Below are 15,765 nucleotides of genomic sequence, written 5' to 3' on the forward strand. Positions count from 1 at the left end.
GGTCAATAAGGGAGGGTGAGAGCAACATCTTACTCCGCTATCTTGGCTCCCAGAAGTCACTACAAACTATTCTTGAACATGTTTTGTGCCTTGGTAACTCATCTACCATACTTTGAATGGTATCATTTCCTCCTCTTTACCAGCAGAATAGAACTATGGGAAGAGAGCCAAAGTTAGAGTCAGGGGACCTGGATTCAAATCCTAGCTCTGCCTATAGTTCTGGGTCCAGGGTGGGTCTCTTCACTTCTCTGCGTCTCAGTTTCCCTATCTGCAAAATGAAAAAATTAGACTAGATAACATACCAGGTCCCTTTTAGCTCTAAACTACGATCCTATTAAACTCTTGCTCCTTTTTCTGGTGCCAGGTCAAAATCCTACCACTTTTGTTGAGACATTTTCTGTGATCTTACAAGTCAGAAGTCAGTCAGTCAGTCAGTCAACAAGCATATATTAAATATTTACTATGAGAGACAACCAGGTAGGGCTGACAAGCAATGTTTAGGGTAGACAATAATTCTTTTTTTTTCCTTTTTGGTGAGGCAATCAGGGTTAAGTGTCTTGCCCAGGGTCACACAGCTAGTAAGTGTCAAGTGTCTGAGACCAGATTTGAACTCAGGTCCTCCTAACTCCAAAGCTAGAGCTCTATCCACTGTGCCACCTACCTGCCCCGGTAGACAACAATTCTTTCACAAAAGAAATAGTGAAAGGGTGAACTTTCTATAGAATTTATAACAAACAAACATTTATTAAGTCCCTAATGTTTGCAGATCACTGTGCTAAATGCAAGGCTAGATGCAAAGTTTAAATAAGATACAGTCCTTGCCCTCACAGGGTTTGCAGGGGGAGAGGAGGGGAGCTAAGATACAAAACCAGATAGTTATTAACATTACATGTTAAGTAAGAGAGGTGCAAAACAAAACAAAAATAACCTGTAAGGTCTAAGCAGGAAAGTCATTACTAGAAGAGGAATTTGAGATACATTTGAAATGACTGATAGGAATTGGGCAGAAAAGCAGGAAAGGTTGATACAGTCATGGGGGACAGCACCGGCAAAGGCAAAGAGGCAGGAGGATATAGGTTATATTTTGGGGTCTAAAGAATAGTTTGCTGGCATACAGAGGGCATGGCACTCAGTAAAATAAAATAAAGCTGGATTTGGGTAATTAGAACTTGATAATTAATTTGATATGAGAGCTCCAGGAGAAGGAAGACTCAAAGATCACTCCAAGGCTTTACTTCTAGGAGATTAAGAGAATGGTGATGCCATTGACATAGATAATAAGGAGGAGTACCAGGCATAGAAAGAAAGATAGTTTTGCTGTTAGTTATATTGAACAGCTAGGTGGCACAGTAGATAGAGTGCCAAGCCTGGAGTCAGGAAGACCAAGTAAGTTCAAATCCAGGCTCAGACAGTTACTAGCTGTGACCCTGGGCAAATCACTTAACCCTGTTTGCCTCAGTTTCCTCATCTGTAAAATGAGCTGGAGAAGGAAATGGCAAACCACTCCAGTATCTTTGCCAAGAAAACCCCAGATAGGTTCACAAAAGTAGGATACGGCTGAAAACTACTCAACTCAACCAAATGTGGAGCTTGAGGTGATGCTGGGCAGCAATATCCTGTAAGCAGTTGGGATACCAGAAAAGCAAGATGATGTCAGACAATGAAAGGCTTTGCATGCCAAAAGATGACAAATTTGACTCAGTAGACTAGAGGGAGCCATGGAGAGTTTTTGAGCAGAGAAAGTCATTACAGTTCTTTGTATAAGGAAACATAAGAGGGCAAACACTGAAGTCAGGAAAACTATTGTAAAAGTCTTGGCAGGTTTGTAATGGGGTACATAATAAAGATTTGTAATGGGTATTGGCTATGGGAATTGAGAGGAGGGAGAGGGTTTGACATATGCTTCGGAGGTAGAAATAAGACTTGATAATTGGTTAGGGGTAAAAGGTGAGAAAAAGGGAAGAAAAAAGTTAATGGTGGGATTTCAAACATGGGAGACTGACAAATGGCAGTACCACTGACAGACATAGTTAGAAATGAAGTGGGCTTAGACGGCAGGATAATTACTTCAGTTTTAGATAGGTTGATCTTGAGATGACAAAAGGACATTTATGTAAAGAGACAGGCAATTAGAAATATAGACATGAAGCTTAGAGTTAGTGCTATAGACATAGATTTGGAAATTTATTTAATTCAATAAAATTCATCAAATATTTCATTGCCTACCATGTGCAAGACTCTGTGTTAGAACACAAAGATAAATCATCTCCATCAGTTGTATCAAACTCAAACAGAAATAGGGGCCACTAATTGGTACATAGGGATCTCTGTGGGCTGCATGTTGATGTCATTTTAAAATGTGATATTATCCTTTTTTATTGTATTTTTATTTGTTAAACTAATTACATTTTAATCTCATTCAAGTCTCATTCGGGAGTGTGGTGGGCCACATGTGGAGGTGGGGTACATAAATGAGATTGCCAATAGATAGAAATGAAGAGGCTAAAGAGAGAACTTTGGGGAAGCCCCATTTTGAGTTTGGAAAAAGAATAAGAGAAAGAACAACTGGAAAGGTAGGAGGAGAACCCAGCAGTTGTTAAAACCAATGGAGGATCAATGAGGATGGAGGCTGAAAAGGAAGGCCATTGTAGTTGGGATTATTAAGGGATTAATTAACTACTGGTAGCATTTGAGTTAAGAGACGTGAGAAGCAGCATAAGGTAGTAGATAGAATACAGGACTTGGAATTGGGAAGCCCTGGGTTGGAATTTTTCCTCAGACATTGCATGTGTGATCCTGGGCAAATCATTTAATCTCTCTGAACTTCAGTTTCTTCCTCTGTAAAATGGGGATAAAAGCAACTACCTTGTAGGTTTGTTGTAAGAATCACGGGAGGTAATGAATAAAGAAATTTGCAAATCTTAAAAGCACTACATTAATGCTATCATCATTATTATTATCCTTCCTTTGTTCACAAAGAACTATTCAGTTTTTCATTAGGTCAGTTCCTTGAAGGCAAAGGACCATTATTGTTTATGCTTAGGTGAAAAAGGCAACAGATCATGTGAGATGATATAAGAGGACCAGAATAGTGGCATCCTTGGGGGTACAAGCCCCAGGTAAGTCACCTGCTTGGTAAAACCAAATGTTGATTAATAATAATAATTAGCACTTAAGATTTACAAAATGCTTTACCTAAGTTATCTCATTTTAACTTTATAACAATCCTGAAAATAAGTGCTATTATTATGCCCATTTGACAGAAGAGAAAACTTAGGGTCAGAGGGTTGCGACTTGCTTAGGGTTACACAGCTAGTGTCTTGGACAGGATTTGAACTCAGGCCTTCTTGAACTTCTAGTTTCAGCACTCTATCCACTGAGCCACCAAGCTGACCAAAGTTAACCTTGGAGAGAAGAAAGAGGTGTGGGAAGTTTTATTTTTTTTGTTTTGTTTTGTTTTTTTGTGGGGGGGTGGGAGGAGGGGTAAAGGCTATGAGTATAGAATGTTACATATTCTGTGAGTCTACATTACAATGTCTCGTGATTTTGCTTGACTGGTTTTCTTGGTTACAAGGATGAGCTTATTTGGCTCATGTGTTGATAATATCTGGAAATGAACGATATGTAAGAATGAAATGCACAGATAAGCCTTTCTTGAAAAATGAGAAATGTGTCACCCTGTTTTGGCTCTCACTCATCATACTATTTTAATAGTTAATACCCGGGGGCAGCTAGGTGGTGCAGTGGATAGAACATTGGTGCTGGATTCAGGAGGACCCAAGTTCAAATCCAGCCTCAGATACATAACACTTACTAGCTATGTGACCCTGGGCAAGTCACTTAACTCCATTGCCTAGCCAAAAAAAAAAAAAAAAGAGTTGTTTAAAAAAATAGTTAATACCCCATAATAATGATGGGGTACATTTTAAATGCCCATAAAGGATAGCCTTGAAGGATCAAAAAAGGAAAAGAGAGGTGTTGTATCCCCCTCAAGAAAACCCCCAACACACAGGATGGCTGCATAAAACTCTCAGGTCTTTTTAGGGTTTTGTTCTCTTTCTCTCTCTCTCTCTCTCTCTCTCTCTTCCTTCCTTCCTTCCTTTTTTGTTATTGACTGTATCATCCCCTCCCCTATCTGCTGCTTCTGTGATTGGGAGCTTAGGGGCTTGCCTTGCCCTGGACAGTGGACATGCAAAAAGTGAGCAGAAACTGAGGACAGAGAGTGATAAAGGAGAATGGAGCAGCTGTGGAGTCTGCAAAATGTGAACAGAGAGGGACCAAATGCTGAGGAGAAGAGGCAAGTGTGTCATAAAGGGAAGAATGAGTAGTAAAGTCAGTGTGGAACTGGACAGCCCCAGCTGTGACTGTGAAGGAGGAGGTCGCCGTCCTACGTCCCCCATATACGCATACACAGAGTGTGAAAACAGCAGAGTGAGCTGTGCAAGTACAATGTGATTGATTCTGATCGAGGCCCTCCTGGTTGTTCCATGTCTGCTGCTGGGTTTTTCCATTAGCCTACAGTTTTGCACTGAGATGAATCAGATAGTTTGATGAAAGGAAACTGCCTACCTTATTAGCCTATTAAAATCTTAGAGCTACTCCCTTCCTTTATTTTAGACCAAGGGTTCTTAACCTGGAGTCAATGAACTTGGTTTTTAAAATATTTTGATATTTGCATGTCAATATAAATTATTTCCTCTGTAATTTTGTGCATTTTATGTGATGCATTTCAAGATGCCATTCTAAGAAAGAGTTCATAGGCTTCACCAGGCTTGCCAAAGGGGTCTATGACACAGAAATGATTAAGAAACCCCATGGGTATAGCAGGATAAGCTCTAGGTCCTAGGCCACATGAAGATAGGGTTAGGTTATACAAGCCTGGAAGAGCCAAAGGGGAGGTGGAGATTGAATGCAGGAACATGTGAAGAAGACAGGCCGGACTCAGAGAATCCATAAGGGATGGCAATCAGAACAAGGGAACAGTTTAAAGTTATGCCAGGAAGTGAGAACAGGAGAAGGGTCATCATGAAACCAAAGCAAAGAAGGGAGGCCTATTACCAGCAGGAAAGCCTTTCATAATCTTCTGGGTACAGCAGGATCCAGGAATGGATTTCCCAGGAAAGTCATGGCAGGCCTGAGCATAGAGGTTTAAACTGCTGCAGAGTAGCCAATGGCATCCCTGACAGATCCTAATAGGGCTTCATTTCTGATAACTCCATTGGTTTCCTCAAATCTCACTGGCTAAGTGACTCTTTTCAGTGAGAGGTTCTGCTGAGAGAAATTATGTAGCCTTTTAACCTGAAGAAGTCTTACATATCTTTTTCTCCACATTAATCAATGCTATCAATTTGATAGTCCTAATAAGATCTAAGTTGCCACTTGATAATAATGCTATTGTTCTTTTCCAGGGTATGCTCTCATACATTCACTGCACCCACCTGCCCTACCTTGCCAAGGTGGCTCCCAAGTGTTATACACCAACAGAAAACAATCCTTCCCTGGAGACTGCTTTGGCTGGGAGTCTGCTACTTCCTTTAGCAAAACAATGAAACTTCTTAGGGGATGCAAAAAAAAAAAATGCCGATAGCTGAATTTCAGGAAACTTCATATTCCTGCAAAGTGATTCAAGAAGCCAGAAAACTTGTGGCTAAGAAGAAACAAGGACACTGTGATTTTTTAAATTCAGGGACACAACACTTTGAAGAACACAGAGTACCAAATGAATCAGTATTAATTATTATAAAGGATGGATGGTAAATGATGGAAACACAGTATAATTTTAAACCCGTATTTTGCCTTCTTCTTCTTCTTCCAAACAACTACCCTCATTTTGTCCTCTTTCCTCCAACCTGCTCACAACTGACACCTCCCTTCCCAGCTAATTAAACCCATGACTATTTGCTCCCATCTCTCCCACTTGAAAGATGGTATCTTTCTTCCCACCAGTGAAAGGAAGGTTTGGATGAGCCATCCTTAATAAGGATACCAGAGAAGAATCAAGGCCATCTTCAAGTCATGGCAAGTCTTTAACTCTTCTTCCTCACTCAAAATTTCCCCCCATCTGCTAAATCTTGCCCACTTTACCTCCACCATATCTTTCTTATCATAAGATCTCAGGGTCATGGACGTACAGTTGGAAGGGACTTCAGAGGCCATATGGTTCAAGTTTCTCATTTTACAGATAAAGAAACTGAGGTCTTGGAGAAAATTGTTCAATGTCACATAAAGGAGAAGTGTCAGACAGGATCTGAACCCAGGTCTTCTGATTCCAGGGCCAGGGTTCTATCTACTGTACCACATTCTTTCCTTCAGCATTTCAGAGTTCTCAACCATGTTGTTCTCCATGACTGATATTCTCCCAGAGGCAACTTTCTAACAACTTTAAATAGAACTGGGGAAAGAGACTATATAACAAGATTCTTGCAAGTGTTACTCACAAACATGGGTCTCCTTGTAGTTTCCCAGGCACTCTCTTCCCAAAACAGTCTTGGAGGAAGTTCAGAAATACACAATTCGGATAAATGGCATGAGACCAAATCTTATTATAGCTCCTACTTTAACTCTTCCCCTTACTTTGCCTGCCTCTTCTCCCCTCCACTTTGTCCTTCTCTGCTCACTTTCCAAACTTACTTCATTCTCTCCCCCATATCACTCACTCACTCACTCTTTCTCCTCCATGCCATCTTTGCTCACTCTTTCCAAGCTTCCACCCACTACTTCTGAATCACCCCTCCTACACTGAACCAACTCAGAAACTCTTAAGCTCACAACACAAATGCTCTCTTGGCCACCCAAACTCCTAAGTTTGCTTCACCACAATGCCGGCTCTCTGTCCACTCTTTCCATCATCACTCCCAGGATGGTTTCCAGTTACTCCATGATCAACATCCTCCATGACATGACCTCCTGAACCCTTAAATAGAATGGTATCCACACGCCCCCTCTGCCTCAGACCCGCAGCTGTTACTCTGTCAATGGCATCCTCAATGTCTGACAACTTGGCATACATGCCCAAGATGGCATTTGGGGTAATAGTCATTTCCACACTCCCTTCCCTTCTGCCAGTGAGACACAATGCTGCCTGTAAGATTCCACATCTCTGCTGCTACCAAAGGGGCAGAGGCTGATGACCTTAGGAAAGGTTGATGAATCTTGCCTCACAACCTTCTTAAAAAGCCTATTTCCTGTGTTTAATTATCTTTATTGTTAGGGATATTAACTCCCACTCTGCAGTTCTGTTGAATTGGTTACCTCCACTTCAGCAATTTCAGCGCCAAGATGTATCAGCATCAGATAACTTAGAGGATGTTGCTAGAATGCTGGAGGTGAAATAAAAACTGTCAAGTAAGCTAAGGACTATCCAGCGGCAGTATCCAGGAGGAACATAACAGGTATTGATCTATATGAAAACCTTGATGAAGTCATGAAGTTAAGTTAACACCTACTAGATTTCCCCCCCGAAATAGAGCACGCCAGTTCTCTAAGGAGATGCATTCTCTGTTCTCTGAAAGGGCTTTTAAAACATTCTTTTCCTTCTTGAACAGCTGCAGAGCACTGTCCAGAGGGGGAATCCATATTGCAATAGTCTTCTCTAACTGTCCTCCCAGCCTCAAGCCTCTCTCCATCACAATCCATCTTCCACTCAGATGCCAAGGAGATTTTTCTTAAATGTAGTTCTGCATCCTGCTCACTGAACTCGTGTGATTCCCTAATCAAATGTAAAGTGCTCTTTTTTGCATTTAAAGCTTTTCATAGCTTGGTATCTGTCTACCTTCCCAGTTTTCTTACACTTTATTCCCTTCTCTCTCCTCCCCCTCCTCCACTCTATGATCAAGCCACATGGGCCCACATGAAGTTTCTCAAACATGATACTCCCATTTTCCAACTCTATGTCTCTGCATGAGCTCTCTTCCATGCCTGGAATCCCTTTCACATTCTAGCTTCTGTGGCTTCCTTCAAGACTCACTCAAGTCCTACACCTTCTGTAGGAGACCTTTCCTGGTCCTCTCAGCTGCTAGTGCCTTCCCCTCTCAGATTGCCTGCCATCTACTCTGCATACATCTTCTATGTACCTAGTTATTTACATGTTGTCTCCCCCATAATAACATGAGCTTCTTGAGGGCAGAGACCATGGTTTTGTTTGCTTGTTCTTTTGCCTTTGTGTCTCTCATGCTTAGCGCTATGCTTGGCACGTAGTAATAATGATTGACGATGAAATGATGTATACCAGGGTATAGAAGGAAAAACAATGTCCTGAGAAAAAGGAGACCTGGAGTACAGTTCCAGCTCTGTCACTAATTAGTCTTGTGATCTTGGGCTTAGCTTCTGTAGGTCTCTAGCTTTCTCATTTGCCAAATTAGGGGATGGGACAAAATATGCCTTAATGATCTTTTCCAGTATGTTTTACATGATTGCACATATATAACCTATATCAAATTGCTTACTGTCTTAGGAAGGGGGAAAGGGAAGGAAAGGAGGGAGAAAATTTGGTACTCAAAATTTTATAAAAAATGTCTATGTATAGTTGGAAAAAATAAAATACTATTTAAAAAAAAAGTTATTACCCCATTCACAGCTGCTTTTTAAACTCCTTAGTTTGTGATGATATATTACTTAAGGAAAAGAAAAGCAGCAAAAGAGAGGTTAATTCACTTTTGGACAGAACCTGAACAAGCATGAGAGCATTGACCTGACTCTGTAAGAGGCTCTGAGCTCTAACACAAGACCTGGTGACTTTGCAGTCGCTGCCCCTCACGGCATTTGTCATGAGGGCCTCTGGTAAGGCGAGTAGAGAATTCTCTATCTACCTGTTACAGCAGAATTTTCTTTCTTTTTTTTTTTAACTTTAAACAACATTTTTAATTATCAACTTAATAAATGTCAACAAACATGAACATTTCAATTTACAAAAAACAAAAATTATATATGAAATTATGAACTTCTATTATATACAGATTTTGAAAAGTATATATTAAATTAAACATGGTGTTAACAAAACTGTCTACTTCTGAACATCTTTCTGTTCTGAATTTTCTGGCTATTTTTTTTAATTTTTTTTTTTTTTTAGGCAATTGGGGTTAAGTGACTTGCCCAGGTTCACACAGCTAGTAAGTGTCAAGTGTTTGGTCTGAGGCCTGATTTGAACTGAGATCCTCCTGACTTCAGGTCCGGTGGTCTATCTACTGTGCCACCTAGCCGTCCTCTGGCTAATTTTTAAAGGTAAATTTTTATTTGCATCTTCTGTTTTTAGATCATCTACATTTCTGGGAGTCAGGAAGACCTAAGTTCAAATCCCACCTCAGAAGTGTCCAAGCTGTGCGACCTTGGGCAAGTCACTTAACTGTATTTGCCTCAGTTTTTTCATCTGTAAAATGAGCTGGAGAAGAAAATGGTAAACCACTCCAATACCTTTGCCAGGAAAACCCCCAAAAGGGGTCATGAAGAATCAGGCATAACTAAAAATGACTTAGACTAAAGCACAAATATTTCCCAATTATTTCCCCTCCTCTCCCCCCATAACAAAAAAGAGAAAACCTTATCAACATATCAATAGTCCAACATCATATGCATTATCTCACACACAGAGTCCCTCATTTCTTTGATATCATATCACCATCTTGAACTGTTATACTCCCTTAGCAAGAATAGTGCTTTTATATTTATTTGTAAATCTCAGACGTATCCTTTCCCTCAAACTTGAATTCTGAAACCAGAGAAGAATAAACCACGGGGGAGGAACATTTCCCCAGTGCATGGTTTTTAGCTCCTTTGTTTGGTCCAACTGGATTACTAACGATGGTCCAGGAGGTCTCCCTGCTTCCTCCCTACCACCATCAGTGAATTGGACAAGGACCCAGAGCCCAGTGAACACTTCCTTCTATTACCTTGATCTCATTAGCCCTCAGTTGCCCCCAGCTTTTCATTCTCATCCCACTAACTAGTAGGAGTCCAAGGTAGAATGAGTCTTACTTGTTCCTCTTCTCACATCTGGAATGGTTCCAGGAAAGGGCCTGTACCTAATAGAAAGGATTTGAAACAGCTAATAAATGCCCAAGTCTTTTAAAAAGCACATTGCCTGGTGGAGTTACTAATGTAATGCTCAGAATGTTACACCTAACCAGCTTAATACATTATTCCCTGGTTTCAAAGTATGCCGCCTCAGCTCTGTAACTTCACATCCCAATTTCAGGGTCCTGTTGTTCAGCGCCTGGGGTCATTTGGAAGCAGCAAACTAGGTAACACCTCATTTATCTGGCAGCACCAGGGAATAAGTTGCTCTCCGAGTGAATTGTCCAGATAACTGAAACTAACCTCTTTGAGCACCGATGTCTTTTTTTGTTTTAACCATTGTGAAAGGAAAGTTTCCTGAAGTGGATTACATTACACACTTCCCTGCCTTCTTGATGATTCACAGCCATCCAGGCAATATAAAATGCCGTACTGGGTGGTAATACAGTTCCTACTTCCACTTTTAAGTTTCTCTTTTCTTCCCTTGATATTGAACTGCAAATTGTTTACTTTTTGTGATTAGTATGCCTGACTCCCTTCACTACCCACTCCTTCATACCAACTGCTAATTCTGCTACTTCTAAACCAGACTATTGACTGGAAGGAACCTTAGAGATCATCTAATGAAACTCCATAAGAACACCACTTATATAGTGCTTTAAGGTTTGCAAAGCATTTTACAAGTATCTTATTTCCTTCACACATACAACTATTATCCCCATTTTGTAGATGAGAAAACTCAGGCAGATAGAGGTTAAATAACTTGCCCAGGATCACAAAACTATAAAGTGTCTGAGGCTGGATTTGAACTTGGGTCTTCTGGACCCCAGGTCCATCTCTATAGCCAATGAACTATCAAGCTCCTTTGTCGTTGTTTGTCCGTTCTCGAAGATGACCCTGATGCCATGACTTGCAAGTGAATTGGATTTCAGTAAAGGAGGGCTGTGCAAGGTCACCAGCCTCACTTTCTCCTCCAGAGCCATCTGGGTCCAGTGGTGAGATATAGATCAGAATGACTGGAGATGGGCCCTGGATGCAGTGGGAGACCTTGGCCTTTTTAAGCTAAGGTCTTTCTGAGTTCTCACTTTGACTAAGACAGCATAGTGTAAAGAGAAAAGTCAAAATCACATAAAACACCCTGAATGATGTAATAATAAAGATAACCAAGCTCCCTAACTTTACAGATAAGGAAATTGAGTCCCAGAGAAGTTTAGAACCTTGACCAAGTTCCCACAGGCAGATAGTAAGTAGCATTCATTCCACTGTGTGAGATTTTCCAGGCAGGCCAACAGAATGACCTAGCAGTTAAGAAAATGAGTTCAGACTATGGTGAATCATAAAAATTTACTGTGAATATTAGACCAGCTTTTGCAACACAGGAACTGTGACAAACTAGCTGAATTATATTTGAATATCATGCATGCTAATATAACAAAAATTAGAAGGAAAGTAAGTAACTGAGAAAAAAAGTCTTTGTAGCAAATTTCTGTGATATAGGTTTCATTTCTAAAAAATATAGGTAATTGATACAAATTTGTAACCCTAACAGTCATTCTCCAAATGATAATTGGTCAAAGGACATAAACACAAAGTTTTCAGAGGAAGAAATCCAAGCTATCTATAGCCATATGAAAATATTCCAAATCACTAATAATTAGAGAAATGCAAATTTAAAAAATTCTGAACTTCCATCTTATACCCACCAGATTGGCAAAGCTGACAAAAAAGGAAAATGATGAATGCTGGAGGAGCTGCAGGAAAACAGGTACATTGAGGCACTGTTGGTAAAGCTGTGACCTGATCCAACTATTCTGGAAAGCAATTTGGAACTATACCCCAAAAGTTACTAAACTTGGCATACACTTTGACACAGTAATAACACTACCAGGCCTACAGCCCACAGGGATCAAAGAGGAAAAGAACCAATAAATACAAAAATATTTATAGTAGTTTGTGTGAGTGTATGTGAGGTCCTCCTGACTTCAGGTCCGGTAGTCTATCTACTGTGCCACCTAGCTGCCTCTGGCTAATTTTTAAAGGTAAATTTTTATTTGCATCTTCTGTTTTTAGATCATCTACATTTCCTGGAGTCAGGAAGACCTAAGTTCAAATCCCACCTCAGAAGTGTCCAAGCTGTGTGATCTGAACTGAAAAGTAAGGTAGATACTCATTATTGGATAAATGGATGAACAAATTATGGTGGTGGTTGTTTAGTCATTTTTCAGTTGTGTCCTATTCTTTGTGACCTCTTTACTGGGTTTTCTTGGAAAAATACTGGACTCTTCTTTTTTCTAGTTTCCTTTTCTAGCTCATTTTACAGATTAGGAAATTGAGGCAAACAGGATAAAGTGACTTGGCCAGAGTCACACAGCTAGTGTCTGAAGCCAGATTTTAACTCAGGAAGATGAGTATTCCTTGACTCCAGGCCCAGCACTCTATTTTGCTACCTAGCTACCCCTCAAATTATGGTTTTGGAATTCTATCGTTCTGTAAGGAAGGATGAAGAGGATATTTTCAAAGAAATCTGAGAAGACTGGTATCAACCAATGCAAAGTGAAGGGAACAGAAACAGGAGATATTTTATACTGCAACAACATTGTAAAGACAAACAACTCTGAAAGACTTTCAAACATTCTGATCAATGCAGTGACTAACCATGACTCTAGAGAATTCATGATGAAACATGCTACCCACCTCCTGACAGAGAAATGATAGACTCAAGGTGCAGATTGAGATTCTTTTGGACATTGCCAATGCAGAAATTTGTTTTGCTTAGCTATGCATATTTGTTTTAAGAGTTCTGTTTTTCTTTCTTTTTCAATGGAGAGGAAACAAAGTAGATTTTTGTTCACTGAAAAAAGTTAAATAAAAAATATTCTAGAAAACAAAGGTAAATATCACATACTTAACCATTCATTCAACAAATATTACTAGGTTTCTACTATAGATGGAACACTATGCTGAGCACTGGAGGAAATGCAAAGTTTAAATAAGACACCCTTCATGGAGCTTATGGTTTAGTTGTTTGTTTAAAAAAAAAAACTATGTTAGAGTCAATAAAGCTTGGAATGCCTATAGTGGAAACAGTATAGTGCTGTACTTGGAGCCCGGAGAAGTGAGTTCAACTAGCTGTGTAACCATGGACAAAGGACTTTAATCCACTCTTTAACCCTAAGTTTCCTCATCTGTAAAATGGGGACAAATATTATTACCTACTTTATGGTATATGTGTGATAAAGCATCTTGAAAATCTTAAAATAGAAATGTGTTATGGTTATAATTAATATTATTGAAAAAGTACAACTGCTCAAATGAGAATTTAGAGTTTTAATATTAAGGATGAATTTTTTGGGGGGGGCTAATTCTGGAGCATGGGAGCTCTGTTCTGGTTCTATATAAGTTAGAAGATAATTACATATTTTAACATTGTAACTACAAATTCTCGCTTATGTACCTGATGCTTTACCATTCTTAAAATTTCGCATGCAGAGTTATTGATTCCACTTTCTTTGGCAAGCCTTAGGGAAGGACAGAAACTGCCCCCATGACGTGAACTGAAGGGTAGCCAGATGGAAAACTTTGCTCAAAAACCTCCAAAAGCACCTGAGTGTTTCTCAACATTCTGGGTCAAGACACTGAAGATCTTTATTTAAAAACACAGATGCCATTCAGGACCTGTCATCCTCCTGTCTTTCTAGTCTTCTTTTACCTTGTTCCTCTCTACATAGTCCACCTTCCACTGTCACTGGCTGTTCCTTGAACAAGATATTTTATTTCCTGACTCCGAGCATTTAACATCTTTAAAGTCACAGTGCCTGGCACATGGTAGACTCTTAATAAATACTTGTTTCCTTCCCTTCCCCATACCTGCAATTTCCTTCATCTGAATCTCTGCTGTCTTCCCTGCTTACATTAAGCCCCAGCTAAAAGCCTTTCCTGATCTCCCTTAATGCTAGCACTTCCTCTCTGTTGATTATCTCCAATTTATCATGTATATATCTTGTTCATATGTAGTTGTTTAGGAGGTAGTGAATAGAGCACAGGACCTGGAGTCAGGAATATCTGAGTTCAAATCCAGCCTCAGATTACTAGCTATGTGATCCTGTCAAAGTCACTTACCCTCTATTTGCCTAAGAGGAAACTACATGGCTCAGGGATATGATACTGCAAAGAGCCTGAAGACCTGAGTTCAAATTGAGCCTCAGACACTTACTAGCTATGTGGTCCTGGGCAAGTGACTTAACCCTGTTTGCCTCAGTTTCTTCCTCTGTAAAATGAGCTGGAGAAGGAAATGGCCATTTCCTTTGCTAGTAAGTGTCTGAGGTACCACTCTAGTACCTTTGCCAAGATGATGGGCTGTGATCTGTATTGTGGGAGCCTTCACAATCATTGGGTTACTAGTTCTGAGTGCTGAGTCCCTTCCTGGGAACAACCATTTTAAGAGGGATCTTTCCCTTACTTACCCCGAGTCACGTCTGGCCTCACTCTTCCACTTTTCTTCAACTGCTAAATTGTCTGTCCCTGGAGAAATCTCCATCCTAAGATTTGCTCTCCTGATTAGGCAGCTCCCTCCTGGAACAATCATTTTGTTTAGGACCCAGTCATATTTCCCCTCACTCACAGGGACTTCTCCTTTCCTGCTGCCTTGCTTCTGTCTGGATACCCTTTCTCTGGCCCTGTTTCTGCTCTTGTGCTGTTTTTGTCGATTTAGTCATGTCCAATTCTGTGACCCCATTTGGGGTTTTCTTGGCAAAGATAAAATGGTTTGCCATTTCCTTCTCCAGCTCATTTTGCAAAGGAGGAGACAAGCAAACAGGGTTAAGTGTCTTGCCCAGGGTCACACAGCTAGTGTCTGAGGTCACATTTGAACTCGGGTCCTTCTGACTCCAGGCCCAGCACTCTACCTACTGCACCACCCAGCTGTCCAGCAGATGTGTAGTTTTTCCCTTTTGAATGTAAGCTCCTTGAGGGTAGGGGCTGTCTTATTTACTTGTATTTACATTCCCAGTGCTTAGCATAAAGTCTGGTACTTAGCAAGTACTTAATAAGTTTAACTCAAATACTAAACAGAAATCCATCTATCTATCTATAACCCTCTCTGTCTCCTGTCTAGTATTTGCATATTAGCTGCAGACCCCAAGTAACGATCTACGGGAATAATAAGCAAGAATGGTGTTTTACTTGCAATATGGAGAATGTCCTTCTGTATCTGGAATACATTCCTCACTTCAGTCTCTAAGAATCCTTTGCCTCCTTCAAGGCCCAGCCAAACACCATTTTCTGTTTACCTTTCCCTGATTGATGTCACTGACTTGTGCTTGTTCGTGTCCTGCCCCCAAAAATCATTTTGTACAACATCTTTAAGTAGTGCATAGTGTACTGGACTCAGGAGTCAGGAAAATCCTAGTTCAAATCCTGCCTCAGGCACTTCCTTACCTGTGTGACCCTTAGTAAGTCATTTGTCCCCTCTCAGCCTAGTTTTCTTCATCTGTGAAATGAGGATAAAAACAGCACCTATATCCCCAGGGTTGTTGTGAGACCAAAAGAGATAACAAACGTAATGTTCTTTGAAAATCTTAAAGCTCCAAATGAATTCAAGCTATTATCACCATATTGTTATTATATGGTGAATAAGAAATGAGTATTAGTGAATCCCATTGAACCATTTGGATGCCACAGAAAAATTTTATGTTATTATTCAAATTATAGGAATTCTCCTGGGTTGCTCTCCAGAAGACTGTCACGTAAGCCTCTGAA

Source organism: Vombatus ursinus, unplaced genomic scaffold, assembly GCF_900497805.2.
Source record: "Vombatus ursinus unplaced genomic scaffold, bare-nosed wombat genome assembly UNPS02014781.1, whole genome shotgun sequence".
Lineage (NCBI taxonomy): Eukaryota > Metazoa > Chordata > Mammalia > Diprotodontia > Vombatidae > Vombatus > Vombatus ursinus.